Source organism: Falco punctatus (assembly GCF_963210335.1).
Source record: "Falco punctatus genome assembly, chromosome: 10".
NCBI classification, from domain to species: Eukaryota; Metazoa; Chordata; class Aves; order Falconiformes; family Falconidae; genus Falco; species Falco punctatus.
The window spans coordinates 11,508,857-11,536,806 of record NC_137590.1 but is presented as its reverse complement, the minus strand read 5'-3'; the positions used below and the strand labels follow the sequence as shown (position 1 = coordinate 11,536,806).

Sequence of the window (27,950 nt, the reverse complement as noted above, 5' to 3'; positions counted from 1 at the left end):
CTCTGGAAAGCGGCCCCCGCCGCAGCCTCCCGGCGGTGACGGGGGGGCAACGGCCGCCGCCCCCCTCGCCGCCCCCGCCCGTCCCCGCGGGGGGGAGGTGCCGGCGCCGCCGCGGCCGGGCCGGGCGGGTGCTCGGCTCGACCCTGTCCCGCCGGGGAGCCAGCGGGCCGCCCGGCCCCGCAGGATCGGCACGGGCTGGGCGAGGCGGGCGAGCCGTCGGTCCGCTCCGCTCCGCCCGTGCGCAGCCCCCAGCCCCCTCAGCTAGCGCCGGGTCGGCCTGTCACCGTGTCACCCCCGCCGCGGGCCCGGCCGGGAGGGGATGCTGCGGCGGGCGGGGGGAGCTCCTGTCCGGTGTGAGCGGGGCGGCCGAGCTCCGCCACCGCCGCAGCCCCCGGAGACAAGGACGGGGCGCTGGGACATGCGCCATTTCGCGCCCCGGTTTTTCTTCCTGCCGCGCACACCGTGTTTGTCAGTGGTTTCTTGTTACTGTCTACCAACACCATCATCCAGTGAAGAAGTGAACGCTGGAGCTGCTCTGCCCCTCTCCTCCGGAGGCACCACATCAGCCTTGTTACCCCAGACTTCAGTTTCGCCCCCTCCCTTGGTGGGTTCACCCGGCTGGGGGGGCAGTGCTGGGGTAGGGGTGCCCCTCGGGCAGCACGCCCTGTGCCCGCGCTGCCAGCTCTGCCATGCTGTAGTTCGCGCTCCTCCGGCCAGCTCTGAGCAGCCACAACGTGACTAATGCTCTCTGGGGCCTGGCAACATCCCGCGCTCCGGAATCACGGCTCCCCAGCCGGCTGCCTGTGCTGTAGCCTGGCTCCTGCAAACAGCCTGGGTGGTTCTCACTGAAACCTCAGTTTCTCCTTTCGGTGCCTCCCCATGGTGAGTGAGAAAGCGAGCGCCTTCTTCAAAACCTGCACCTATGCGTCAGCAGGACAGGTTTGTTGAGGGGGCTGCAGGGACCCTCTCTTCCCTCTCTAACACCACCCAGAAGGCTGAGCACCTCAAACCCTGGGTGAATCCGTGGAGTGTTTCTGTTCAGGACTCGGCAGGATCGCTTTGGTGGGGTAGGAGCTGCCCATGGAGGTCACTGGTAACCAGGTGAGCTAGCCAGCTCTTGGTTTTGTTCCTTTTGTTACTCCTGGCCTTGGGACCTGGCCTTAAATCAACCCACTTGGCTTCCTGCTGAAGCAGAGGAGGCTCAGCACCCCGGGTCCTGCTGGAAGGCAGCGTGGTGCTGGCTGCGGCGTCCCACTGAGGCTCACCCGGCGCCCTGTCCTGTGGGAGGGAGCTCGGGCTTCTCTGCAGACAGGCTCCCTGGCATCCTGCTCCCACAGTGGTTCCAGGAACAATTAGCAACGGCAAGTGGAGATGCCAGAACAAAGTTCAGGAAACATGTTTAAATGGTTTGTGAGTTTGGGCTCAGGCAGACACGAGCAAATGCCTCACAGTGAGAACATGCCCAGAAAGACCTGCATCTATTCTGTAAGGAGGCGCTGTGTGTGTGCATCCCTCGTTGGAAGGCTGGTAGGTATTTCAATAAATTTATTTCTGTTGGACTCGCAGTCAGGTCTGGTAACTGATGGCCAGATTCTTACCTCTTACTCCTGCAAGCTATCCTGTGGAAAGTCAGTGAGGCTCTTCCTGGAGAAAGACATCACTTGTGCAAAGGGAGAGAACATCTGCTTCTTGCCATTCATTGCGTTTCCTATGTACCAGTCAAAGCACCTAATCAATACCCAGCTGCCTGGCTTTTACAGCAGTTAGTAAGTGTAGAAATTAAATCATTACACAACAGACAAGTTCACTTTACACATCACTATGAGCCCAAACTTCAGCAGCAGTCGCTGCCTGTTGCAGGAATTAATCCATCTCACATCAGGCTTGAGATGCCCACATGACTCACGCTCTGTCTCCACTGCTGTAATGCCTTTTCCTCTGGGACTGAGAGTTCGTTCTTCTGATGAACACACCCTGAGAATGTAATATACCAAGAAAATGTAAAGGTCAACCTAGAAAATTATTAATAGTCGTTTTCTTTTTCTTTCTGTGCTTTTTGGAGAGGCACTGGCAAGAGGAAGCTAATACTTACAGACAGGATAGTTCTCTGAAGCTAGGTTATGGGCGTCTGTCAATGTGCCACCTCCAAAAGGAAAGGGAACTCTTGAGGGCTATGAAGAAAACAAATCCAAACAAATCCAAAAGGTAAAATGAGAAACTAAACAGCAGCATTCAGTCTATGAATTTGTTTCCCTGGCTCTGCAGGTAGACAGGCAGAGTTTTCCTGCTGGTGCAGTTCACAGCAAGACAAGTTTAAGAACAGCCCATCTTGAGTTTGTTGCTCTGACAACCTTTCCAGTGCAGGTGACAAGGTCTGCAGAGCACACTGAGCCTGTCTGCACCGTGACGGCCATCCTCTCCCAGGTTAAATCTGAAGGAGAAATCTGAAAACAAAGTTAAGATTTCAAAGTGGAAGATAGGTTTTCCCTCATCCTATTATTCTAAATGCCTAGAATAACTCATAGAGCTTTGCAATTACTTGTTTCAGGAAATCCGAAATTTCACATCCTGGTATAGTCCTGCCTATGGCCCTGCCTATAGTTACAGCATAGCTGTAGTTACTCAGATTCCAGCTGTTAACATCAGAGGTGTGGTTTGTCAGCTTCCCAGCTTACACCAGTTTTAGTGAAACACCCACACAAGGATAAGGTCATATATTTCACCCGGGTAGAGAGTGCATGACACAGACTGTCAGCTTTGTGAAATCACATGCAGTTTCAAAGATAGCAGGGAAAATTACCTCGAAGATCCAACCATCTTGTGCCCTGTATGAGTATTCTTCATCCGTGTTGTACTTGGAGCATTCATGCTGTGGGACAAATTCAGGTTTAAAAAGCACAGATTAAGTGGGTTTTGCAAAATGCAGTTAAAAGAGTATGTTTCTGAAGGGCACTGGTCATATCCACAGGCACAGGCTATGTACCCACTCTGCCTGTGCACGCCAAACTGTGCAGCTCATGGTGATGCCTTCAGCTTCATTCAAACTCCTTGAGCGACAAACACTGCAAGAAACAAACGTCTGTGTCTCCAAACTGAGAGCTTGTACAGCCCAGCCACCTGCTGCAACAAGGCATGGCTGTGCCAGCCCCAGAGGGGTTGTTCAGGTCGGGGGCATCGGAGGGCTTGCTGGGGCGCTGAGCCCGTGGTGGTCCTGTGGCTGCACCAGACATCCCCTCTCTCACTCCCGTCTCTCCAGCAGCCAAGCGGAGGGGGGATGACTGAAGACCCTGCCTCTTCCTGACTCCCAGCAGGGAGGGCAGGGAATAGTTGTCCTTCCCCAAGCACTGGGGTGCATATCTCTCTATATTTTTATTCTGTTGTTTCTACCATCTGCAGCAAGGGGAAAAAAACAGTGGAGAGGTTAGAAAGCAGAGTGGGCCATCTGGGAATGCAAAAAATACCAAGGAAGAGAGGCAATAACTGTGAGACTGCAGCATTAAAAGAAGAGACATGGGCACATAAGCAAAACAGCTTGGATCAACACCAGGAAATATGTCAGCAGGAGAAATGTAAATGAGTAAAATTTGCATTTATTTGTACCTTGGGAGGGAAAATAATTGATTGAACTCAAACTCCCACCCCGGTTACTGTAAGTGATCTATACATGCAACGTTTCCTTCTTGTGGCAAAACACGTGTGTGTGGGACCCGCTGCTGAGCTCCTGGTGCTGCCCTCCCGCAGGCAGTCCTCTTCCAGCTCAGCTTTTCCAGTGTAGGAGGCTGGAGCCTGGCACCTCTGTTAAAGGCATCTCAAGTAAAGGAGTCAGTTTTTTGGATGGGCTCTGTGATTGCTGTTCACACTGCGGTTGCAGCAACAAAGGGTGCTGAGCACCCCTGAAAAATAAATCGTGCCACCCAGTTGCAAAACACGGCTTTTAAGATACCAGCAGAGGGATCTACATTTGTGGAGTTTGTTCAGTGCCTGTGTGATTGAACACCCGCTACAGACAGCGAGTGTTTCCCATTAGTTTTGGCTAAAGCAGGTTCTATCTGCTTTCTGCTTTTCGTCCTTTGCTTCAGGTCAGTACTTAGTTTTCTGTCATTCTTGAGTTTCCTACACTGAAGTCTAGATTTAAAAGAGTGACAAAGTGCCTAATTTCAGTCTTGGATTCCTAAATCCTTGTTTAAGTATCCATCTAAACTGTTGACTTCTTGTCTTCTCTCAGAAGGTGTGAAAGCCCAGAGTTCCTGGTACCTATAAACACAAAGCCACCCTTGGTGGACTTGTTCTGTTTCTTAACTTAAAAGCCAGTTCATCTGTAAAATAAACATCATGATACACAGTTAAGGCACGATGAGTAGAATTAGCTACATTTGAATTGTATTTCAGATATAAAAAGACAAAGGTATTAGTGCTTCTAGCCATGGGAAAGCGTTCTGAAGACCTGGTCAACAAAGGCAGCATTGCTGTGACTGCACAGCAGCTTTCAGCTTCCCACCCCGGGCTCCTGAGGACATAGGCTGAACCTCCTTCATCAAGGAAGATATTCAGGTCTGTTCCATGTATAGAGAGGGCAAAGTCTTCATGTGGCGAGGCCGGAGTGTATAGATATGGCTGTGGGAGGGGACAACATCCTGGTCGGAATGTCAGCTCGGACTGACAGCCTTCCAGTCCATCTCTGGTTCCCATAAACCACAGGGTGAAGTCCTGGACGCCAGGAGCAAAGCTGCGCACTGCACTGTGTATAGTGTGTAGCTGAATAGATAAGCATCCAACTTATTAATATCCTGATTAGTTTTATGCAGATGCTAGTTATCCCAAGGCAATTCCCATGAGATCTTTCATTGCCTCATCCAGCGTTTGTCTTCTCTCTGGTCCTGACAGCACAGCGAGGGATAAAAGACTGGCCGTGGAAAGGAGAAGGGCATTCAGAGGTGGCAGTGGGGCTTGGATGTCTGTATCTGAGAGTACTGCATTATGGGTTCAAACCGACGCGGTGGGTATAAATTACATTGTGACTTTGCTCCTGGGTCCATTCCTCTCGGCAAAGTCCTGGAGGCGCTTATGTAAGTGCCCTTAGTAGTAACGGCAGCCTGTGCTCTGCGGACACTGCTCCCTGACAGGTAGGCTGCGCTGGGCACAGAACCAGCCAGTCTCACCAGCCAAACTCCAAAGTACAAACTTTTCACTCTGTTGAATACAATAAAACTTGCTACCTTTCCCCTCGACCATCTTGGATTTCAGCATTATGCCCCCATTTTCCTTCAGGAATATATAAAAATATTCCACCCCTCCCCCCCCCCCCCCCTTTTTTTTTACCCACTAAAGACCATTTGTGAGGATCCCTACAGTGGCTTTCTGGGTCCTAGAGCTGTCACCTGAAAATGCATTTATGGCTTCAAGTGGAAAAAGAATAAAGCTCATTGTCAAATCCCTTCCATTCAGAACTCACTCGCCCAGGTGACCCTCCCAATGCCACTAATTTTACTGGGCTTTGTACACATATCTAGCATTAACCTGCTGTGTAAGAGGTGCCTTGAGCTGGGCTAAAAAGCCACTGGGGTTGCACTTGTGAAAACAGCAAAGCAATACTTCGATGAAGCAGCTTATTTCCATTTCTTAACTGCTTTTCCTACAGGCTGCAGATACTTCCCACTTCCCCTCCGGCCGATAACCCACGCGTTTGCCATGGAGACCATTGCGGCACCTTTAGCGTGCCAGGGTCGGCGTGGGACTCCCTGCACAAACAGAGCAGGTTTTCAAGGATAATGCACAGCATACATGGGTGGTCTTGTTCCGTCAAGAAAAGTCTGTCTGTTTATAAGGACCCTGAATCTATTTTTAAAAATACTTGGGTGGGTATTTTTAGCCGTGAGAGCCTCTCCAGCCTCCCCCAACACACTGATCCTGTTCTTGGCGCCATTCTCCCCTCTCCCAGGCATGCTGCAGTCCTCTGATGGGGAAACTCCCACCGAGGGATGTTTCTGCAGAAGCAGAGCCCTGAGCGGCAGCACGAACCCTTGTTATTCAGGCTACACTGACATCTGTTGGCTCTTATCAACCGAGGTAGGAAAAAACAAACCCGGTTGGTTTCACACACAGATAGCACTCATGGGCAGAAACCCACGAATGGGCGAGCAATCCTGCAATAACACTGGCCTGCAACCAGGAGCGTTGAGCAAGTTGTAGACAGTACTGTCTGCAGGGCAGGGGCAGGGCAGTTGGAAAGCTCTGAAAAGCTCAAGGCCTTCTGTGCAGTTGGTGATGTACCGTGTTCCCTGTGAAACATTCCCAGCAATTGTCCTTCCAGTTCTGTGGCTCCCCTCGTATCCTGAAACAGCACGAGTTGCCCTTCTGAAGCAGCAGGCTCAAGCCAGCTTGCGGGAGCTGTGTGCTTCGCTGCGAGTGTGTCCTCTGCTCCATGTGACTAATGCAACTGGTAGGACATGAACACTCATTTCTGAATCAGTGTCTGAAAAGATCACACAGCCTCTTGGAAAAAACAAGTAAGAACCGAGCAAAACGTTTCACTTGAGCTAGCAAAGTCTTACTCAGATGTACAATTTTGATAATATAGCTGTACATTCAGTGTAATAAGCAAAGAACAACTGCATGTCCTGGAGTTCAGCCAGCATCCTGCTTTGGTTAGAAGCTCTGTCCTGCAGATACTGTACTCATGTGTCAGTGCTCTCATTCGCAAAACTAACACAAGACTCGGCTGAAGCGGGTAACAGCACTACCCACTTCTCTGTCAGGCTTAGTGGTGAAGCAGCTACAGGGCTCTTTTTTTTTTTTTTTTTTTTTTTTTTTTAAATGACTAATGCCCAAAGTGTGGCAAGTCCCATGTCTGACTGTGCAGCCCAAGGGGTTTTCTGAGAAACCTCTGCAAATTCCGTGCCCAGCTGATCTGGGCACTGATGTGACCACAGCACTTGGTGAGTGAGAGAAAGGGCAAACAAGCAGCACGGAGGTGGTGTGGGCATGGGGGAAGGTTACACGGGAGAGGTCTTTTAGGATAGTATGAACAGGAGGGGCAGAGATGGAGACTACCATAAATTTCTTTTATGCGTGGAAACAATTCCAGAAATCCTTCTCCCTGCTGTTCCTCACAAATGTTTGTTAAATGCTTAGGTCAACAGCATTTAATTTTGGCCTTACAAAGTACAACCTCATTTTTAAAGGTCAGATCTGCCCTTTGACTTTAAAGACAGTTTGTGCTGTCCGGGTTTTGAAATAATTTAAAACAGAATTAACTTATTTTACAGCTTTATAAATCTCTCCAGGTTGGCTCCAGTGTAAGTAGGTTGTTAAATTCTACCAGTAAAGATTTCATCATTTCTCCAAGTGCTGCAGTTTAATATATCCCGTAGAAGCACTGGGACAGCCTGACTCTGCCTGCTAGGCTTCATCGTTCCCATGCAGCTTTACAGGAGAAACCAGCAGAGAAACAAGGGATCTACTTTGTTGGTAAAAAAAGGAGTGAAGATGAAAGCCATGCTGGCAGCGCAGGACAGGGAGGTGGGGAAGGCTGGTGTCTCCACCGCCGGCGAGTCCTGGAGCAGCCTGGCAGCTCTGCCCCGGGGTGCTGCTGTGCCAAGGCGCTCCGGAGCCAAGTAAAGAGCTGGAGCTGCCAGGACCAAGGAGGCTGAGCGAACCCAGGGCTCTCAGGAAGGTGCTGCAGAACCATGCCTCGAAGAAGTAGGAAGCAGCAGCCCTACAAAGCAGTTTAAGCTCCTACCTACACCTCTTTATCTACTCACAGTGCCTGCACGCTTGCCTTTCATTAGGACTGCAGAAAAGAGAGACACCAATTCACCGCAGCTGCAGTCATAATTCTGGTTATTTGTGCGCTGCTTCCAGGGCAAGCTCCCGTCAGCGATGGGGAGGGGAGCCGCGAAGTGCTGCCCGGAGCGCCATAGGTCTGCCCTGCATCACACCCCATCGCCTGACCCCGGCTCTGGGAACAGTGTCCCAGAGTTTCCCCAGGCGCAGGCCTGCTGCTCAGTCAGTCACAGCAGTGAAGTGATGGGTTTTGCTCTTCTATTCGCTTGCACTAGTGCACTTTACACCATTAGTTAATGAAAACTGAAACTGCAGTGAGGGCTGCAGGAGGGGGAAGGCACCCATTTTCCTTGGGGGGCAGTTACACATGCACACGGAGTGTTTTTTAATGTTTTCCTCTGCTACATCACTGTGAAATTAGTTTAGCCTGGCAACAGAAAATGGCCCGGGGCTGGAAAGCCCATCCTGGCAGGAGTGCGAAGCTGTGGCGGAGGCAGAGAGCTGGAGTCCTCTAGATGTCACCACTGCAGCGGACTTGCAGGTGACTGGTCCTGCCAGAACACCTCCCTGGAAGGGTCCACCAGGAACAAAAGCAGAGTTACTGCCTTTGAGATAGATGGCCAGCTTTAAAGCCGTTTTCAAGTAGCTAACAAGGCCTCCGTGTATTAACACCAGCCTCATTAAACGTTAAAAAAAGAACAAACCCACTCTTTCTTTTTCACTGTTTCAGCTGTTCCTGCCCTGCTTGCCTTCTCACATCTGCTGTCTAATCACCCAGGTGTCTGCTTGTTCCCCCAGCTAACGCTGCGCTGCGCAGGCTGCAGGCACAAAGCGGGAGCGATCAGCAATTTACCACCTTTCCTCTCCTGGTGCAACAAGGACAAAAAAGATACACTGTTCCTCCTCGTCCTCCTCACAAGATGCACTTTGCTGTTGTGGCACTGTTAGATTTTTCAACTTCCCAATGGCTTCCATGGAGTAAGAACTGGTGAACAATTTGCCTGGATAGAACCATGTCTTGAATGCCCAAGCACAGGAGTTGTGTTTGTTGGGACAGACTGCTGCCCTGCTGGGACAGGCAGCTGCCCCTCACGCTGGAGGGTCCCTCTGTGCCAAGCTGAAGACCTGCAGTAGCCACTGAACCAGAGGAAAAGGCCCCAAGGGAGAGAGAGAACAGCAGTGTCAAGGAAAAAACCTTCAAGCCTCTCACTTATAAAGCCCTCCTGGAAGCACGAAACATTCAGGATTCCCCTCGCTGTTATTACTACTGAAAAAAATACAGGAGAATGGAACAGTGAAGCCAAGGAAGCCTTTTCATGTTAGGAAACTTCCATTTGGAAAAAAAAACCCACCAAAGGCTGTGTCAGCAGTGGGTACAGAGGGTACAAGAGGAAAAAGACAAAAATCTACCATTTTCTGGATGTGAAGGCGAGTACTGCCAAAGGACTCTTGCTTTCAGAGCTGCAAGCCAGAATTCTAGTGTTCTACACCATGGAGATTTTTTTTGCCAAACCTGTATCTACATTATGAATTCAGCCATCTTGTATACAGCTTGTTAGAAAACACAAAAATAAGATTTTTAAAACATTCCATTTTCTCCAGAGGTAGCCTTTGCCAGGGAAAAACACCCCACACACAACCAAACCCAACAGTTTTTTTTTTAAGAGTAAATTTTCATCTACTTCTAAGGAAGTTTGTTCAAAGTTTTACTGCCACATCTCAGCGGTGCTAGGACATACCCAGGATCACAGAGAAGACACCTTGCTGAGAACTTCTGCAACCTCCAAGTTCATAGAGCTTGTGCCTTCCTTACAGCCTCCTATTCCCCACTTCTCTAGAGCCATAAAAATCAACCGATAAACCACTGGAGCCTTTTCCTTTAAACCACTTGAGCATTTTTTATCTGTTTCCACAGATTAAACCGAGCAATTTGTGCTGTTAGGTCAGGAGAGCTGAGCGCCTGGCTGGGGGTGAGTATACCCGTGTGGAAGTGCTGGAGCCTTGTCCCGGCCACATGCTTTCTGTGCCGAAGCAGGTTTTACACTTGCCGAACTGGGGGTGACGAATAAAGCCCTGTGCACGCGGAAAGCTGCGTGGGGGGATTTTCTGAGCACAGCGATGCTCGCCGTGCAGCTGTGGGGCGATAAGCTGGCCGCTCGGCTAGCGCTTGGCTCCCAGTGATCCATCTCGGGCCATTTCATACCCATGCTGAGTTGATTTTAAGATGCTTTTACCTTCCATAGTGTATATATCCCTCAGGAGCTAGCTGGGTTTGGCTTTTGGATAGAACGAAATTTGTGACGATATTTGAAAGAGCACGTTATGATGCGTTGGCTAGAGCTGGCCCCGGCACAGCCGGGTTTGGTAGCCAGGGTCACTCACGGCTACACCAGCCCCCGCGGTGGGCAGGCAGGCAGGGAAAAGCAGGGCAGAATGGCACATTGGCTTCTGCTAGTTTCTAGAAACTGCTCTATAGGAGAAGGCAAACATTTGTATTTTGGGTTATAACATGGCCTTATCACTTTAATCATGCCTTTGTTTATATGGTACAAGAGGCTTTGGTTTCTGTTCCATTTAAAAATGTGCTTTTCCATGCGATGATGTCTGCCCTATCTTAAGTGGTATTTGTCACTGGACAGCAAAGGAAGTTTTGATAGGCTTTATTAGTTTTTGCTGATAACGTTTACTTGCGCTCCCATTATAACATTCTTTCTACAGCCAGCACTAGAGTAGGTATCTGTGGACCTCCCAACAAGATTTTAGGTGCAGAATTCAATGCTAGCTATCATGCAGCCTTCACATGTCACAGAGGTTTATAGGACTGAATTAAATTCCACTGAGAGTGGGAATAACTTGGAAATGAAATAGGTAAACAGACGGATCCGTGCAGCCTGTGGAGCACCATTCCTGAATGGACTCACTCGCACTAAGGGCTGGAGAAAGACTGGTTCCTCTGCGGGCCTGATGCTCCACAGAGACAAGCTCCCTTTGGACAGCCTGTGTAATTAAGGCACGGTCCCTGAACTAATTCCCGTTCCAGTGTGGGATTAGCACACAGCTGCCCAGGGCTGGAGGAAACCCTGGGAATTGGTGTGACTCAGGGTACAGTCCAGCCACCTGCATTATTTCAACTGAACATATGCATCCATTTGCTGGCTAGTACAAACATGTTACAGCATTCTGGCTAGTCTCTGGGATGGGAGCTCTGGTTCACCCTATGATTAATTTTCCTGAAATCTAACAATAACGTAAAAGGAGACTGCACACAAGCACCAGCCTCAAAACAGCTTGTAATTGCTTTTTTGGCAAATCATTGCAAAGAGTTCTGTGCTTTTGGAGCTGCAAAGTTAATTCACAGATAAATTTGGCAATAAAAATCACGGACCCACCGTATACTCTCTGTTGGATTATCTACTACAAAATCATTACCCAAAGATTAAAAGGAAAATTCACATATATATTTCGACTTTCACAGTTTAAGTAGTAAATGGCTTCAGTAAATAATTAATTTGGCAGAAGGAGGAGTGAGGCAACGGTACCAGTATTGCTATATCAACTTAACCGTGTTCTGCCTTGCTAGTTAATCCTGCCCTGAGTATTACCAAGGATATAAACTCAGGTGAAGTACTGTGCTGGTGTACCTCCACGGTTCCCAGCCTCTAAGCTCGTTTGCTCAGAGCTGGTTGGTGTCTCCATGCGACACTGGCCTGCATGAGCTCGGAGTTCGCGCTGGGAACTACAGCTGACACAGACAGCTTCGGCTCCCTGGAGCTGGGCACAGCGATATGGGATGAATAGGTGGAAATTTGGAACACCTAATACTGTAGCTATTGCTCAAAAGAATTTGAGTTGATTATGGGACATACTCATGCCCATAGACAGCTGTTTCATTCCAAACACGTGTGCACATGCATCAGTGCCTGTCTTTGGAACAAGCTTTCTGGTGGATAATCCAGGCAGCAGGCAGCTGTGTATGGCCTCTGTGGGGCTTGGGTTGCTGCTGAGAATTTTCTTTAAAGTCTCTTCACTTGCCCCGTTAAGCGTGTAAAGATGTATTATATACAGACTCTCTGCATCCACCTTAAACTCAAGAACCAGACTTTTGAAGATTAATGAAAAAAAGAAAAATCAGATAATTTTTTTTTCCCAATTTGAAGAACACTTCTGCTCTGACTAGTTACTTGTATCTGGAAAGAAACCAAGCAAAGAAATTCTGATTTAGAAAGAATGATCTGACAGCCACATTTCAGAATACTTGTTCAGCAATAAAGAGCCCGGATTAAAGAGAAACATAAGGGATCGATAGTTCCCATTTCAGAGAAAATAAGGAGTAGTGCACAGAAAACAAATGCCAGCATTTGGTTTAGTGATTAGAAATGTATACGTTAAAGTACCTGCAAAGCAATCGATTAACAGTTTGTGCTTTCCATTGGAGAGAACTACGGGGGAAGGGAACAGAAAGAGCTCACTCCAAGGTGGCTCCCCCTTTTTGAAGCAATGTAAACAATTGCTGCTAGCCCACATTTTGCAGAAGCTACATCAACCACAGCAGCGATACGACAATCACGGAGAATAATTTAGCTTCTGCATTGATTTTTCAGAATAGTTTTGCCATTGGCCTTGATAGCAAGTAAGACAATTTATTCATGGATAGAATGATGCAGCAAGGTGATGGGAAGAGAGGGCAAAAATTATTCCTAATGTAACCACACAAAGTTCAATGTAGATGAAGCAGGACTGAAATTGAACCATGTTACTAGAGATTAGAAGAAAAAAAATATCTAAATTCAGAAATATGACTGTTAGGATCTGTGTTGGCTTAAGAAAACCCCCTGAACCCCAGCACTGTTGCACTGTGTGTAAAGATAAGGCAATGTCTGGACAAAAGAAGTAGTCCTGGTCAGATCTGGAAGGAGAGAACTAGATGCAGGGCAGTCTCAGAACCTCTCTAGTGCTCTCCGACATATTTATTTGTCAGAACCTTGGAAGACATTACTTTTTTCAGAAGAATTTTCTTGTAGATAGCAACTTCAGAGAAAAAGAGAGAGAGAGGATGAAAATGATGATGCTTGGAAAGGAAGAGTTGCTATACAAATGTCATGCTGTTGGCACAGGGACACTAGCTGCACCTCACCTTCATCAGCAGTTGGATTTCTTTTTTTCATAAAGGATATCTTCTTACAACAGCCTTACTCATAATATGTACATGGTTAAAATTTTAGTGTATCATATATAATTTCATTTATCCCGCTGAAACTTTAGCATGCATACAGTTCTTCTACGTGAGTGCAACTTAGCATGGAGAGTTCTCCTGGAAAAGAAGGACCATTGTTTCTGCTGTTCTACTGCAATAAGTTTCACAAACTTACTTTAAATTCTAATAGCTTAGTTTTTAATTATGTGATACAAACTTGCTTTCCTGCGGTTATTACTTTTGGAAACTGATTTTGAAGAATAGTCTGTACAACATACCCTTGGTTATTCTTTATACTTAAAGAAAATACTTGCTTAGTGAACTCTGACAATAATAGTACGACTTTGTGCATGAAACAATTGGACAACATGAACACATGACCTAATTTATGATTGTTGCTTTTTTTGGCACAACTTAGAATCGTTGAAAGTAGCACCCTGTAACTGCATTATTAGCTTGGTAATACCTACTACACTGAAGAGGTAGCTGAAATATATGCTTCTCTCTTTCCTTAATAATCCAAATTCCATACAGACCCACACCTTGGAAGAAAAATGGCAATAAAAATTCATTGTGTGGCAAAACATACCAGTTCTTGTTTTAATTTAAGCCGGCATTTCATCAGGTTTGTATCTGAAGAAACAAAATTAGTATTTCAGGATTTTTTATGTGCTATTGATTAATTTAAAGGTTTTGTTCATTAAAGTTTATTAGCTCCATTCTACTTTCATTGGTTAGGCAAGAACCACTCTGACTGCAACAAAAGATGCTTCAGTTGGGGCAGATGAAACCCCAGGAAAAAATGCTTCTCTTTGCTTCAAGAAAGCAAACCGAACCCTCTCTTGTTATCTTAAAGTCAAAGTTTACCCAAAGCTTCTTGTTAATAGAACTGTGGAGGAAAAAAAAAAAAAAAGAAAAAAGAAAAATAGTTTGCATTCATATCAGCCTCTTGCTACCTCCAAACCTTTAGTCTCATGTTATTATAGTATTTCCCCTTCAAAACACACCAGCAATTCACATTTCCAGTTTGAACATGATTGAAAGATATTGAAAGATGAAAGATCAGGCAGTCTGAATGATAAAACGCATTTCAATCCTTCTAAAGCTAGATCATTAAATTAAATTAAATCAAATCAACAAATTCACTATGTTGATTACTTGGGGTTTATTACTACAGACACAGTGGGCGATAAGAAGATGCTGTCAGCCCCACTTGTAACTGGCCGCTGACGTGGAGAGCTGGGGTGACTCCCCCTTGACCACATGGAGCCTGTGGCACCACAAGGAGCTGGTACATGCCTGGCCAGGACCATCACCACCGGGTCACTGCTCTGTCCTTATCCTTGGTGTCGCCATCAAACTGCAAGCACTCCAAGGAGAACGGCTAGGACATTCAGGTTATGACAATTAAGAGGGAAAAAAATGAAGTACGGAATAGTTTTCATGAAGAGATAAAATGTTGAAGTTACAATCAAAATTAAGTAGTAGAGAAGTCAAGTCTGTGTTTGAGGCTGCCTCACAAAGGCTGGTACGGCTTATGGAAAGACAGAGAGGAGAGACGGCTTTGAAATAAAATACGTCATTCCCAATACCAATGGTATCACTGAATAGATGCTGGATTTCTTTTCATTCCATCATCCCTCTCAATTAAAGTAATATCTTTTTTCAGAGCTGTATCACGCTATACCATGGACTTTGCCATCTATCTCCCTGCTGATTTTCCTGTGGTTTCCAAGACCTACAGCTGACACGGCGAAAGGTAGAAGACCTCTGTCAAATTCTTGATGAGTGATACTGCATAACTAACCCACTCAGTTAAGCACTGGCCACCGGACCGACATAACCATGTTACCCTCTGTGTTCTTACAGACCTTCTCGATACGGTGCCTATCTGGCTGTGCCGTCCTCATTTCCTTACCTGGTGCCCTTTTCTCATTTGCTGCCTCTGCAGTGGTGACAAACGGGGGAGTTCCCTCTCCACAAGATATGCCAGGTTCTTCTGCTGTGGCTTTACCTGAACTGTGCTAGAGAAGGGAACGCGCTCGTGGGTGCCCAGGGGCAGTGTATGTAGGTGACATGGCCCACTAAATCCTCGGAGCAAGGTACTTGCTTCATCGTATGTTTTGCTTTGTACAATACGCATTGTTCGGGTGGCACAACAAACCCCTGTCTGCTGTTTCGGGAAGCTCCCACACCGTACTCGGAGCAATCAGTCTCGGCAGTTTCCCTTTCCTTATGATCCAAGTGGCATTTCAGCTTGCTTACCCCTGCCCGCTGCCTAGTGGTAAGGGCATTTTCTGGGGCAACCGGTTACGCGACAGTAACAGCCTCAGAAACTCATTTACTGGAGCAAAGTGCCATCACCGATAGCCTTGTTCCAGCCACCCCCAACCTAAAGGACTTTGGATGCCAATCCCCCTTTTTCATCTGATGGTATTTGTACCTGGACAGGGTCCAGACGGCACAGTTCAGTGACATCTCTAATCACTACCGAAGCTGTTTCTGTAATGATTTGAGTCACAAGGCATTTAAACATGGACTGCAGTTCCACTGAAATCCCAGAACTGCTGGTAGGGGGACAAATGCATCACTCTGACTGCAGATAACATCAGTGTGCTCTTCAGAAGTTTCTTGACACCCCTTGAACCAAAATCAGGTTCTGGTTCAGTCATTCTCTTTTTACTGTGACATAAAAGGATCCGTACGCCTATCTGACCAAAGCCAATGCCAAATTAATTGGGGTGTGGGAGTGCAGGGTACACTGTAATTCAGGCTCTCTTTACAAAAACATGAAGACGGAAATGGGAGGCATATGCCCACACTAAGCAGGTGTTTGGGGATTTGAAAATAGGGATGTATCAGTTCATAAACACGTCTTTTTGATCTTATCTACTAGACTGCAGTCAGGAAAATTGGTTTTGTGCCATTGTAATTGTAAGATGGGATACCAAAGGATGGCTCTGCTTCTGAAATGCAGTACGAAGAAGTGGTGTATTAAATACATCAAACCATATTCAGTGTTGGCTATAAAAAAATACAACAAAAAAGGTATTAAATTGTACTGTCTATTAGGTTATCTGATACTTTCTCTCAAAGAATTATAATGAACCTTCTGAAAGGACTGATTGAATCTTTCCTTGAAAGAGCAAATAAATGTTTTACTGGAGCAACTTCACTGCACATTTGATTACTGTGATGAAATTTGTTTGTTTTAAAGCATACCAGTGCTTTTTTTCCCTATTACTGCAGTTATACTTCTGAGTGGCAGAAGTGGGAGAGATTTGAAGTTAATTATTCAAAAGAATACATGGAAAATTATGAAGCTGTACATTTTTAAGCACTGCTTTCTTCTACTCAACAGGCTTAGCAGAGTTTATACTGGTAGTATCTTCTGACTACTGCTTCCTGATTTTGGAATATTTCTTAGCAGCATCACAGTTACAAGAATTTGTAAAAAAAGGCTGACAAAGCCCTAAGTTCCCAAAATATGGTCTCATTCTAAAGACCAGGAACAAGAGAAGGAAGATGAGAACAATGAAGAGGTAGTGTAATATTCCACTATCTGAATTAAAACTCCAACACACAGCAAAAATGCAATTGGCATAAAGTTTGTTTGCAGCTTATATATGAGCTAAAGAAACAGTCCTAAAGAGAAGTTTGCTTTGACTAGTTCATTGTGTACCCTACGTGATGTCCCAGAAGAGGTTCTCCCACCCCAGCTGTGAATGTTCAATACAGCATTTAGAGACTCAGATGTACCTTGACCTTTCTGGAGACTCTTGTGCACTGTTCTGCATGCCACCATATCCAGATCAGATCGCATTTGCGTTGATGAGAAAGTGCATCAAAGACACTGTGAGCTTCGTTGAGCAATAGCTCGGTTTCCAAGTTCCTCATCACACTGACGTTTGCCTCCTGCTTTTTATGGGACTGCTATAGAAAAAACTTTCAGGAGTGCTGGTGAAACTGTACTGATACTTTCAGCTAGTGACATTGGTACTGGGTGGTTTGTACCTGTGTAACAGGAATATGACATCCTGGGGTGATGTTTAATGCAGCAGTGCATTAAATGCCAGTGCATTAAGTGCAGTAACGCAAGAAGTCCTAATGTGACCAGCTGAGAGCCAAAGTCTGGAGTAGGATAATGTGCTACCACTGTCCAAGAGTGAAAAGAGTAAGGTGGTCTAGCATTGTCCCTTGTCAGTGCAAATGGGTTCAGAGAAATTGAGAGCTATTGTTTTCCCTTTTCTGCTTTTTCCCTCCACTTGTTTGAGTTTCTTAATAAATGCAACATCCAGAAAACTAACACCTTGATAGCTGTGCCAATACGCAGGAACCATGAGTCATTAGAAAGCAGTTCCAGCTTCCTGTACATGTGCACTAGAAACCTCTGTGGGAAGATGAGGTTACACCTACAACATTCCTGTGTTTCGTTTTTAGGCAGCTCATTTTGCAAGTGGAAGCTGGCAAGGTGCTCGCCTTTCGCCCTGCGCACACAGCATCTCCTGCACGGCTCCTGCCAGCGTCGGCAAAATGCACGGCCCTTCTTCACCAGGAACAGTGCTCTATGAGTGGTAATTATATGACTAAGCATGGCATGGACCAAAGCCCAGTTGCCATCTAATCCTGTCTTAAAAATGGAGGTGGTTGTGTTGTAAACTTACAGCCTTGGGGAATACAGAGTCCTGAAGGCAGCTTGCCTGCCCCACCGTTCACGGATCCATCCTGGCCAGCCACAGGCATGCTGCAAGAGGAACTTCTTGGCCTTATTGCTACCAACACAAGCAAACACAAATGTTTCTTTCTTATGTTTGGGTGTTTTTTTGGGAGGAGGGGGCCAAGGAGAAAGGGAAACACATCTGCTTTCACAGCAGGCGCTATATCCATTGACTTTTTGACCATCACTAGGCAATATATGACTGAAAGAGGAAGTTCCAGTGCCAGAAGAGCTCTAAAAATAAAACTTCACTTGGCTGTCGTTTGCAAGAACTTGATGATGATAAAGAGCATACAAACAGACCATGCTCATCTGGCCAGGTAAGTCTGTCTAACCTGACTTTGCAACACACTAAGCTGATATAATTTGTATAACGTTTGCAGGTAATTTTAATGTATCTTCCAGGGTCACATCTGCTTCCTACTGAAATGGCACAATAAGGGCATTTGGAACAGAAAATGAAAGGCACAGGGACTGTGACACAAACTCTGCAAGTGTGCTGGAGACCAGGACCAGAAGGGCCAAGGAAGATGTTTAAAAGGGTGCTGGCCTCTGCTTCCTTGCCTCATTTCTTACAGACACAACAAATCAGGCTTTTGGATGCCCATCTGTTTGGTGCAGACACACAATGTATTTAATTAATCAAATTAATCCTTAATTTTGCTTTGCACAAGGGAATCAAAAGGAATAACAAAGTGCACAGCTTCTCTCATATATCTGAATTTTAGGCCTATTGAAATTGAAGTGGCAGCATTTCTTCCATGGCGTGTTTCTGTTGCGTTGCAAGTTGGGAGCATCGCACATTACAGCTGATGGACTTCTGTTCTGCTGATTTGGTCCTGCATCATTTGGGTGGCTCGTGACCAGAGGCACTACGCCTTGCGTAGTTCCCCATTCCTTCCTGCTTGTGGGAACATCCTGCTTGTCCTAAGTTTCTTTGCAGGGCTAAATGTCTCCCCAGAGGAATTCTCCCCTACAATCCCACAATCGGTTCTCATCAGCTTTGGCTTAAAACCATACTGACTGCCAAGCAAGCCTCTTGGCATGAAGGTAGGAATTCCATATTTTCACATTCCCTAGTTAGGTGAGCCAGCCTTTGAGAGAAAAATAAAGCTGTATTTATATTCTTGTGCTGCATTGTACTCTCCCTCAACCTGTGACACCCAGCGCGTGATAGGAACAATATGACGGACAAACCAAGAATTACTTGGCGTGCATCCATGAAATGCACACACAGTTCGGTGCCTGTGTTTTCAACCTCTGAGAGCAGGGCATAAGCAAAGTCCAATTCTCATTGTTAAAGCCTAGGAGCTTGTTCCAGACCTACCAGTTTATCACAGGAGAGCCTGGAGCAGCGAGTGGCCAGCCCTGGAGCCCATGCAGGACAATGCTGTGGTGTTGGAAACCCTTGCCATTTGATTTCTCAAAGACACTTCAACGCGGGATGTGGAGTCCAGGGGAGATCGTGCTCTACAGCCAAGTTAAACTTTCTGCTTTGTATTCTAACTTAATTAACTGTTGGGGAAAACAGTCATTTGTTGTTACTGAAGAAAAGTACAGCAATTAGACTTCACCCCCCCATTTTCTGATAAAGTTCAGATCTCACAATGTTCTCTGCAACACCAACACAAAGCATCTCTTGCCTCCAGAGTCTTGGCAGCCTGAATTCCCTAATTTACACATATATAAGATACAGCCCCTGGGACAGACACACCCTCTAAAGTATACTACTTTTTTTACTTGTTTAGATAGTTTGTAAGGATCTAGATCTCTATCAACTACCAAACAAGGAAGGGTGTTGCACACGTACCTCTATGAGTTCTGGGGAAAAAATGAGGTGTAAATATGGTTTAATTGCAGATCCTCTATGCGTTCACAGGCTGGCAGTTGCTAAGGCAACATGTGATTGAGAGACATGTGAAGGGGAAACAAGAATCCCTCCAAGAAGCGATACTGAGTGAGAATGGTAAGAAAACAACACAAGTTCACGCTAGCGTGGTTCTCTAACCTCTTTAGCAATAGTTAAGCATTTGGTCTTGCTAAACTAAAGCTGGAACCCGTTACCGAAACATTCTAAGGACAGTTTTACTAAATATCAGTTGTGCAAACACGAGCAGTTGATTTGCACAGACAGCGACCTGGCTTGTCCGTGCAGTTGCACATGTGCTTTTGCAAACAGCTCAGCCGTGTGTTTGCTTTCATGCTGGAATGAGAACAGACCTCTTGGATGCCACACGCTTCCTAACAACACGTGGGACAGAGATGGGTGATGCCTTCACGCTCACAACAGAGAACTTCCAGCCGTTCTGGGAGCAGCACAGAATATCCTAAGGACCATGCATGGCTTCTGAAGTGGAAATTTCTGTCCCTAAGAACATACCTTTGTTTCCTCAGTTGTTCAGCTCTCTCTGGTTGCTGTTTCAGGTAAATGGATTTTGGAGAGACAGGTGGAGGCCTGCCACACATGGTAGAAGAGAGCATGGTACGTGTATGCTGGAACAACAGCTGCTTTATGGGACTGACAGTCTGCTCTGCATTTTCATCCTCCGTTGCTAAGTGACAATGTTTAAGGCAAGATAAGTCACCTACTAAGAGAGGCGTTTGCAGCCATAGGCAGAGCTAATTATAAAAAAGGTGTCAAGACAGTATGGTGATAACATCATGCCCAACAGATATGTTTTCTTCTTGTTACAGAAGGGGATAAACTGCATCATCTTCTTTTGGAAGTCCTTGGCTCTCTGCTTATGGGAATGGCAGTTAAATGCTGAAGCTATTTCTGTGCTGTCGTGGTTTTAATTGTCAGCTTCAATGGCAGCCTAGTGGCACACAAAATATTCTGCGCTATGCTCCTTCGGGTCTGTGCTCAGTATCAGGTAAGCAGAAAAATCAGACTAAGGGTGTCCTGCAGCACAGCTTCTCAGGTGGAGTAAACTGTCACATCTGTACTGAATTTTGTTGAGGGGGGTGGCAGGGAGTAGGTTTCTCCAGCTTCGGTTTAATTTACGCCACTGAGCCAGCCTGAGAGCTGCTGCCCAAGTCTGCACAGTGCTGTGCTCCTGGTGACCCTGCAGACCAGTGTGGAGCACTGGGTGGGTGATGGCTGCTGGACCCTGCCTCAGGGCAGGACCCTCAGGATAGTAGCTGCAGTGTTGCTGGAACAGCCTCGCAGCAGGTCCCAGCAGTACCCGGCTCTGCTGCGCATCAGGCTGCGGCGGTCACCCACAGAAGGAAGCCCCTGTGGTATTAGCAGGATTTTAGCACCAACTGGTTTTTTTGAAAACACAGTTGCATGAACTTTCATTCTTCTATTTTGTTTGGCTTTCTCCTTTAAAGAGAGCTGGGACATATTTGCCAGTTGGCTAGAGATAATTTAAATGACTTCTGGTTCAGTCAGTAGGCTAAATAATCCATTATTTGCGTGGGATAAACAGGGTGTAAAAGATTCTTGAAAACAAAAATCCTGTTTAGATCTTTGTGACAGCAAATGGAGGAGAGAGGAGATTTATGAAACAATATTTTCTCAGCTATCCTAGTGCTTACTTTTTAGCTCACTTTGGTTTAAGCCCTCTCCCCCTTATTATAAGGATCCTTATTACACAACTCCAGAAATGTTATTCCTTGAAATTGCTACTGGCCCAAATCCTTTAGTTATTGCTGTTGCTGCAGTACTACAAGGAGGATCTTCCCACATCACGATGTTGCATGTGTTCCAGGCTGGGAATGGGCTGTGGGTCACCCTGTTCTCACTGGGCTCCTGTTCCTACAAGCAGCCCCAGAGAGTGGCAAACTCAGTTTTGCTTCCTAGCAGAGGAAAGCACAGAACAGTATTTTAGATGCTGTGACCTTTGACTGCCCTCACCGTTCTCAGTTCTCCCTCCTTAGTGTCACATTTAGGATTTCAGTATGCCTAAAGTAATTTTGCACTGATCTTGAAGAAACACACAATGATTTTGGGGCTACTGGCGATGAAGCTGACAGTGTATTGTCATCAGCTTGTCTACTGGGTTCAAAATCAGCTGCCGCCACCCACAGAAGAGTTGTCAAGCTCTGAACAGGCTGCCCAGGGATGTGGTGGAGTCACCACGCCTGGGGGTATTTAAAAGACAGGTAGATGTGGCGCTCAGGGACGTGGGTTAGTGGTGGGCTTGGCAGGGCTGGACTTAATCTTGAAGGTCTTTTCCAACCTAAACGATTCCATGACAGGGATTGTATTTAAGCGCATTACTCAGGGGTACTTGGGTGATGGATTACTCAGCTGTGTCAAATGTTTTCTCAGCTACAGTTTTTACAAATTTGAATTGGAGATGGGGAAATATAAGGAGAGGAGAACTATCCTTGGGAAGTGGGCATCAGGCCTCAGTTTGCTGAGGCATTAGAACACTCATAGTGAACTCAGTTGAACAGAGGTCAGATTCTCTGATGCCATAAGCACACACAACAGCAGCAACATGCAGATGTCTTCTCGTGCCTCGCTCTCCGTCCCAGTGATACCAGGTGCTGCAGGTGCACGCCATGCTCTGAGGTTTGCACAAGACGGCAGGAGAGGGATTACGGCACCAGAGGTTCTCATCAGTTCTCAGGGCTGTCACCCCCTTGTACAGAAAAAAAGACTATTGCTTTTGATGTTTCACTTTGTAAATAACAGCATTACTTTCTCATTTCTATAAGCACAGGTCTCACCAATACACCGATATTTTGTCTGTGTAGTTATACCGCTGCATTTTTACAAGCAAACTCCAAGTATGGACGCTCTTATTCCAAGAAGTTTGGTTGGTTTTTTTTTTGTTTTTTTTTTTTCCCTTAAGTATTTCTTAAAACTGTTCTCAAGCTACAAGCCAAGTCAGGATAATTTTCTAAATGACAGAACATTGTAACCTACAAAGCATGCCTTCTTGTTTACTTGGCTCGCTGTGTTCTTGCAGATGCGCCTCACTGCTGCCATCAACATTATACAGCACCGTATGGATTTCTACGTGCTGCTCCATGTACATTGGGCAATCTATCTGCTGTGGCGCCAGAGGAGAAGAGCAGTGGCTGAAGTCTGGCCAAGGTATTGCTGTTTCCTGGCCACTGCCGTGGCCTTTCAGTATTTGCTGTGCCTTGGCCCCTCTCCTGCTCTCTGCAAAGGTTTGTGCAGTGCAGTTTTTAGGTTTGGAGAACTGAGAATGCAGAAAAGACCCAAGAAAGCCTGGGCAAAGTGCTGCAGGGAAGGACTGGAGGGTTACTGCCCTTCCAGCTCTGCAAGGGGACAACATGTAAATAGCAAAGCAAGAGCAGGAGGTGGGATTGTAGCCAACAGTGCCCCTCACTGCTCTTTGAGCTCCCACAGGATGCTCCTTCAAGAGCAGTGCCAGGCTGGTGAGAGGACCCCACCAGCCAGTGGATGCAAACAGCCCTCCAAGCCTCAGGTCACTAAGGCTGTTTCCTCAAGACTGGTTTTTATCTGCCTAACAGTCAGAAAAGCAGCTATCAGCTGTGATCTGCACAATAATCACCAAAATCTAGTCATGCTTTGGAAGATATGCTCTTTGTCTCCGTTTCCCTTCAAACAGCCTCCCCTCTCTCTGCATCCTAAGCACCGACATCTAAAGAGGGGTTAATTCCTTGTGATAGAAAATCACCATCCAAACCAAAAGTTTTTGAAGCCAACAGCTAAGATGCTTGGCTGAGGCCCAAATTAATCACTGACATAGTATTATGCTCCTGATGACTTTGCGGCCACAATTAAAAAGCCTCTTTGAATGCTGCAAGCAAAGGTCGCACGGTGTGCTTTGGGAACCTGCAACCCAACTGCATAAGATAAGGATCACTGCTGTAAACAATTCTCCCATCAGTAGCCTTTCTTTCGCTTTACACCTCAAAACGAAGAATGTGGGACCCAGTTCCTCCCCCAGCTCAGCGGAACCCCCAGAAACTCTCCCTGCCCACCAGTAGTCTGGGCACCAGCACTCAAGCACCATTCTGCAGGGCCCAGAGAGTGGCAGAAGCTGGCAGTCGCTGCAATGAAATATTGAAAACAAGGAAGAATAAAGGAGGAAGGGATATCCCAGAGCTCAGTTCGCAGTTGGCAGAGTTCAGCTAGTGCTAACTAATGACAAGAAAAGACCAGGAAACATCTTGGAATAGATCTGGATAAGCTCCTTCTGTTGCATCCCCAAATCGCTAGTTGCTAAGCACTGAACTGCATGCAGTGCATGCAGCTGTGAACATCCGTCTCCCAGTACAAAGGCTCCTGTTGACTTTTCCCAGGACTGAAGTCAACTCACACAGCATCTTCCGTGACTTGTCACCGTCATTAGAGCACTGAGAAGGTAGGTGCATGTTTACGGACAGCCACATTAGCCCTGCACGCCTCACCAGACGTGTCTTTTTCCTTTAGGGAAATGTCTGTGCTCCTGTATCACAAGTACAGAAACTGACTTGAGGCCAGCGTGGGATGGATATAACCCCTCCGCTAACAGGGTACCCACGGAGGGGCTCTCACCCACCTGCCCGTGCCAACCCGGCCGAACGGCTTCACCTGCCCCGTTCTGCAGAGAGACCCGACACTGATGCGATCCTACAGCCCCAGCTACACCGCGACATGCTTTTTTGGCTCTTCCATCATTCCAGATGACTTTGGACTTCTGCTTTCTGCCTCCCTCCAGTGGCCAGTACCGGAGCAAAGCTGGTGGGGGGGGGGTCGGGCAGGAGGCAATGTGGGGACCCCTCAGGATTTAGACCTGGCTGCCCACAGCCACTACAGACCTGCGCCAAACACGGTCACAGCAGGTAAGAGCCAAGGAGCTGCTACAGGTGGAAGGGCAGGACCCTTCGATACTTACTGAGGAGGTTACAGAGGAGTAAGGCAAATGTTAACAGCTCAGCCAGGACTAACTCAGATAGCTCAGCATAGCAGATGCTCTCACCGACTCCTCTTTCTTCCGTTAGTCTCTTGTAACCTGTTGCTAAGGCTGATTTTACATACCTTTTGTGGTTTCACATGGGGTTTTTTTTTGTTTTTTTTTTTTTTTTTCATTTATCCTGTGTATCCCACCACATCATTTTCAAAAAGAATCAAGAACTGGCTGCAATTTGCTTGAGTCATTTACCTTATGTTTGGCCAAGCTGTATCTTCAACATGTAGTCTTAGTCTGAAGAAATCAGGAGACATTACCACTTCTCCTGACAGTTTGCTCTGCCGTCTAATGATTTTTTTCCCTTTAAATAATAAAGTAACTTCATGTCGTCAAATTCTCCTCCCAGATAGCAAACCTACAATTAACAGTCCAGTAGAGCACCCATGTCTTACATAGTTTGGAAATAGCCAAAACACCATCTGATTATGTGAAGCCATAATACCAGAAAATGGGCTACTAAGGAACCCCCATCATACAACAAAAAAATATAGTATACAAAACCTTTGAGCATTTCTAGATATAGTACATGCTGCATGGAAAATCTCCCAACAGCACTTTTCTCTAGATGATATATCTACAGTGAGTAGATACAAATGTTCATGAAATTTAAGTCATCCTTAAAAGCAGCATGCAAATCTTTGAACTCCTTTTGCTTAATGATAGTGCTGTCCTGGGATCACAATACAGTAATTCCGAAAAGTGGAAGGGTTTGGCAAGTGTATTGTCACAGTTAGGAGTATATTTATGCATTCAGAAAATAATGGTGTTTAGAAAAGGAACCCCCACCTGTTTTATGCAGACTGTTGGGGAACACGTGCCTGAAAACAGGCTTCGCGCCTTCCCACGTGTCCCTCTGTCCTACCCCCAGGCCACAGGCTGTTAACCTGGCATGGTGGCTGCAGCCTCGGAGGAGCTGCCTGTGCTCACCAAGTCGGTGTCTTTCTGCTAGAAGACACCTGCCTGTTCTGTCTGAAGGGACTGTGGCTTCTTCACTGCATTGCAGCCAAGGGCCAACAGCTCAGTGATCAACCAGACTGAACCCACCTGCACATTCAGGCTTTAGTTGATGCCACGATCCCACTGGTGCAAACAACTGGCTTAAACACACAGCATTAGCGTAAAGTGGGATTGACCCCTGTCTTTTGTCGCAGGCTCTCCAAAAAGCCCTGGCACTAAGACAGTATGTTCTGTAGACATACCAGCGTGAAAGCCTTATGACAAACAGAACTCATTAGAGGCCTCCACTGGAGATGCTTCTCTGCCGATGGAGAGAGGACACAGCAGTAGAACTGCCCTTGGAGAGTAAGGGGAAGCGTGTTAGATCCAGAGCTGCGTAATGACCCTGCTCCGTGGCCCAGCAGGGACGTGACACGAGTGACCTGGCCTGTATTGAGCTGCCAGGGCACTGCACCAGCATTTCTTGGCAGAGCACCACTATAGGCAGCACGTGGGCTTTGCATGTCGGAATAACAAGTCGCGTTTTGGTTCTACAGTTAGGACTGAGTGAAGCCTTCTCAATGCCTTTCTAGGTGAACAAAGACTGATCAAACATTTCCCTTTATCTGTGGCAGAATCTCACAGATGTTTCCGTGCAGAAACTTTAAGCAGAGTACCAAATGTTTCAACATCACATACAAAGCTGGTCCGGAGCCAAACATTTACAGTGTTGTTTTGTGTTTGCCTATACTATTGCATGTGCCTGTCAAATCCGCTTCCTGTTTTGCGTATTAGATCTTGGGATGGAGAGCTTCCAAACACTAGCCAGGTCCAAAGTAAGCTGTGCTCCACAAAAATAAAAACAATAATACCAGTAGAAGTATAAATACTCAGATGAATAATCGTCTCTTCATTATTTCCTGGCTTGCAAGCTTACATGTGTTCATAGGAGGGGACAGTTTTAAAAGACATATGCTATATCCCTGCTGGCCAGAGATATGAAACCCTCTGTTACTCTCAGAGTCTCTGTTATACTCTATCTTACATGTCAAACTGATACCCAGCAAAATATACACTGAAGACCCATCCCCATCCATTTTGGTGTTCATACAATGGACTTTGGATTAGGTTTGTGAGCTTGTCCACTGTTAAGTCTGTTGAAGACAAAGGGAATGCTGTTTTTCTATCCCCAGCAGTATTCCAGACAGATAGGAGGAGTGGCTAAGTGTTATGAAGTTGCCTGTGAAGTAAGATTCAGAAAGAAGCACATTAGTGGGACACCCAGTCTTACGGGAAAGAGCAAGACAGATGAGGAAGAAAATCAATGTGAATGGCCACAACAAACAACTGGCTGGTGTTTTGAACACCGGACCTACAGCCAGTGTCTCCTTGGCTTTAGTCTTAACCTTATGTCTTTGGGAAAAATACTTTCAGATTCATAATCTCGATTTAGTTGTTAGGGCTGGTTTGACAGGAAATAAAAGATGTTGTAAAATACAATAGAATAAAATAGAAGTATCTGACAAATTGGAAAAAAAAAACCCCAAAAGACAATCCACCACAAACCACCACCAAAACATTTTAGACTAAAGAATAAACATTTCTCATTTCTTAAGTAATTTCTGAATCAAATCTGACTGTTACGGTCACTTCTATAACACTGAAGTTGCAGACTGTGCCGCAGAGTTGTCACGAGGGCAGTGTTTGGAAGACATTGAATTCAGATAAAGTGCACACCTAATTTAACACAGTTATTGCCTTAATTTTCAACCAGTAGGATGAAAATGATCAAAATATGAGAGAAGAACTCTGCGAGTTTAAAGAGAACCACAAGCCCTGTGTCCCAACCAGGGGAAGAGCAGCTTCTCCAAGATGCAGATAAACCAGCAGCATCATGTGTCTCTGTCCCTGCTCTTTCCTTGGGTTCTGCAGAAAAAGGATGGCAAAAAGAAACGGTGGCAGCCCTGGCTGAACCACACCTCGGCAAAGTTAAAAGCCAACGCGCCATTACGAGTAGGAAAGATGATGTGTAGGAGTGGAAACAACACACCCTGCCGGAGACGTGTCTCTGCACACAGCCGCAGCCTGAGGAACGGGACCCCGCTGCTCTCCAGTAGCTGCACCAGGAGCTACCCTCATTTAAGGGGAGTGTGTGTATTTTAGCAAGATGTGTACAATTTTCCACTCTGTCCCTCCCAAACACTACTGTTTCCCAACATACTTCAATGTATGTGGAAAATTTTTTTCTTCCCAGATGTTCCTATTTAGAGCTCAATAACCGCCTTAAACGATATTAAAATTACATTAAAATACTAATAAAGAGAATAAAAACATTAACTGTATGTTCCATTATGCTATGGTTAACTTGTACTGAAAAGTTAAACATATGCTCTAAGATGTCCAACAGCGCACACATGATTTG

General features: G+C 46.2%; 1 long non-coding RNA gene across 1 annotated transcript; it reads left to right on the top strand.

The window, feature by feature from the left end:
* The first annotated feature begins 13 nt into the window (after positions 1-13).
* Positions 14-27,071, top strand: LOC308070293. Its single transcript, XR_013930692.1, has 2 exons — positions 14-882; positions 4,390-27,071. It is a non-coding gene; the product is annotated as an uncharacterized lncRNA (long non-coding RNA).
* Positions 27,072-27,950: the final 879 nt, after the last annotated feature.